This window comes from Bactrocera latifrons, unplaced genomic scaffold (genome assembly GCF_001853355.1).
Source record: "Bactrocera latifrons isolate USDA-ARS-PBARC rearing strain unplaced genomic scaffold, ASM185335v1 scaffold_567, whole genome shotgun sequence".
Taxonomy (NCBI): domain Eukaryota; kingdom Metazoa; phylum Arthropoda; class Insecta; order Diptera; family Tephritidae; genus Bactrocera; species Bactrocera latifrons.
Genome location: NW_017537231.1, coordinates 82048 through 85581, shown reverse-complemented (window position 1 = coordinate 85581; position 3534 = coordinate 82048). Strand labels below are relative to the sequence as shown.

General features: G+C 32.2%; 1 protein-coding gene across 1 annotated transcript in view; it reads left to right on the top strand.

Annotated features, from left to right (window-relative positions):
* The window catches only part of LOC108974565 (large proline-rich protein BAG6), a gene marked incomplete in the record, with an annotated part of 7428 nt that extends 7030 nt beyond the window's left edge, over positions 1–398 (top strand). The window contains 1 exon segment of the mRNA XM_018942473.1: positions 1–398.
* Positions 399–3534: the final 3136 nt, after the last annotated feature.

Below are 3534 nucleotides of genomic sequence, written 5' to 3'. Positions count from 1 at the left end.
AAAAAAAAATAATTGATTGTATGTAACTATATTTTATTTTTATCATTTTTTATTTAAGTTTATGCGTTTACTTATTGATAAATTATGCATTCAGCGAAACAGGTGGCAAAAGAGAACAGCCATTAGTGGAAAAACAAAACAAAAGAAAATACTAATTAAAAACAAGAGAATTGTACTTTATACGATATTAATACATATATTATTAGAGAAAAGCAAAAGATAAAATGAAACACTAAGATTTCACGCATATTGAGAACGTAAGTTTTATTAAGGCAGACAACCCACATTTAGAGAAAGCAAAACAGACAAACAGACGCATAACAAACAACTATAACAAGATTCACACATTTACATATGTATAGCGCATATAAAAAATAAGGCAAATAAAATATAATCCAATGCACTTGTATGTGCAAATAAATTAATGTCTACCAAAAAATTGGAAAAAATTTCAGGAGTTGCCACTTATAGTGAAAAAGAAAAACAACGGCAGTTGGTACGAAGGCTTTGGCCTTCTGTTAAATTATTTTAGTAATTTTGTCTGCCTCTACAACAACAACTACATAACTGGAATGGTTGACGACGAAACCATTTTTATTTTTMATTTTTTCTGTTACATCAGTTATAAAACTTCAATATGATTTCCCTCATGCATTGCATAGACAATCAGTTCRGAGGCAGATAGCTCCCTAGAAAGTTGAATTTAAGAAACCGAGACAAACCCTTATATACACATATATCCAGTTTGTGGACGGATTTATGCTGCTACTTGAAGTGTTTTCTTCGCAACAAAACTCATATCTGCAAGCGCTGATTGTGTATTATTTAAATAACAGAAAATACTGGCTGTTGCGCCCTAAGGTATGCTATAATATTTTAAATTTCAATTAGTTTCTTCCAACTGTAGCTCATTAACATATTCCCGCCTCATTTTTCAGCATAAAAATATCATTAAGACATGTTCTAACGAAATTCCATCTAACAACTAGAGAAAAGTTATTTTGTGAATTATTAAAATAAAAAAGCGCGTCAAAGCCTTAGGTAAGTGAAAAATCCTAATAGAAGTTTAACATGTGGAGGTACAATCGAAAATTATAGTTGTTTTTGGTGTTTGTAATGGTTACGTAGTCGTAGCTGGACATAGGCATGTAAATAATATTTGTATATAAATAAATATTAAATTTATGTTAGTCACTCCTAACGTCACACCCTATCGAAAATTTCACTTACAGTTTCGAAAACACAACTCCATATAAATCACGTATTATTGTTCATACAATTCAATACAATGTATATGTTCCTTATTTATTCAACGCCTACAAAACATTTGCTCATCGGCTTACTGACGGTTATCTCATTAGACCGATTTTACGTTCCCACGACAGTCGGGTAGTTGTAATCGAAACGGGCCATACTTTTTTTTTACCGGCCAATGTCCGTAAACTTAACTGCATTGCTCCAAATTACTTYAGTGATGTTTTYTGCCACAATATACAATTCTTTTACCTATCTATTCTGTAACTCGATTCGAAAAAAATTACACGTATTTTTGGTATTCGGTAACTTCGATTTTCAAATAGAATTCATTTTCAAATCGAAATACAGRATAGGCCCCCTGAGACTATCTACACGTCACTATACGATTTTCAACTACAACACTTTCGTAATATGCATACAAGCGATATATTGGACATACATTTCGTTGAAAATTTATTAGAAAACCGCGGCATGTTTCTTAAATAAACGTTTTTTATTGCAGTGCTACTCAATACAGTTTTTTCTCTGCAAAAAAAAAATCGAAAAGAAGATGGACTACTTCATTATTATTGTATTATTGATATGGCTACCATTTAACAAGAAACAGAGGGTATTTGCATGCATGACTCTTTCAAAAATCAATCCTCAGATAAGTTCAATAAACTATTCAGGAATCCATATCATAAATAGCTTTAACATTTGCTTTACAAAGTCTCGCTGACTCATCAAGTCTGTCTCTTATACACATCTAGATGTGTATAAGAGACAGGAGTATACTTCATTTTGCGAAACAGAAGTCTTTTTTTTTAAATTTCTGTTAACGAGAAAACAAAAGTAAGTTTAATTTTCCTTTTCGAACAAAACACTTAAATCTAAGTAACACCTGCTTTGTTTTTTATTTATAAAATACATATTTATTGATGCAGCCTTCATTTCTTAAAATTGCACGGCACCTAGAGCATCGATTTAATCAGATTGGCACAAGAAGGATTAATTGCATAACATTCGAACATCCCCATTGTTTGACAGTCTTTATAGTGTGTTTAGGATCAAAGGCAGTATTTTTTGAGCGTCTTACATATATATTTCCATCAGAACCGAACAAATTGATTTCTGTTTCATCACAAAATAGTTCGTTACTCCAATTTTAACGGGTTATATAAGACGCTTTGCGAGAGACAGTCTTTTTACGATATTGATTTTGCTTTGAAGTGGAAATTTCTTAACTGAACGTGTCTTCAAATTTTTCTCAAGTAGTCTATCAACGTCCGTCATTCTGGAAAAAAAAAATTGAGGCAACGAATGCGGAAACAGCGGTTATGTATGGGCTAATGAGAATGAAAATCGGTCAGTGGTTTAGTGGCAGATGGTAATCTTCTCGGATGAGTCCAAGTTTAATATTTTTGGATCTGATGGTGTCCCTCATGTATGGAGAAGGTCAGGCGAATGGTTCCGTGGGGAATGCCTACTAATAACAGTACACTAGCCAGTTAGCAGAATGGTCTGAGGCTGTTATTACGACAGTGGACTAAAAGGCATCAATTTATTAGAAAAAGTATGCGAAAATTCCGAAAGAAAATTTGATAAACTGCATCGAAGAAATATATTAAGATAAAAATTACGTAATTTTTAAACACGAAACATTTTTTCCTCAATTCTACTACCGGTTATCAATCTCACTCACTGTTTTTTTTTTTTTTTACTACTTCTACTTCCTGTTTTTTTTTTCAAGTTCCCAATTTTATGGCCGATAGAGGTATAACTCAGTTGTCGTGGTCGGGGAATTTAAAACCGGTAGTCGATTGGGAAAGAAGCAGATTCTGGATTCMGTCCTTTTGAAGACGTGGTATGAAGGCATTGCGATCTGATTTCTGTAAAAACTTATATAGTCAATGTTAGCAACGATTAGGGCAAAAGGAGGCTCAACAAAGCATTAAATTGAGATATTTCCTAATGAACAGAGTAAATTTATGAAAGAAACAATATTTGTGRTATTACTATTTCCATGAATTTTYGGACTCTAGCTRAGTGTRATAATTTGGCCAAATTTGAAAAAATYCCCCCACTGAAAAATTTAACATTAATATTTTTTGACTAATAATTTATTTTATCGCTTATTACAAATGCAAGCAAACTCTAATTTTCACCTCCTTTTTTTAGCTCATAATTCAGATTTTCCTACTGACCGGTTTTTATGCTTAATACAGTATTTTATAGTTGTCCGATCCGGTCAATTTCGATAAATGTCCAATAGAATATCAAAATGCAGCTATATAT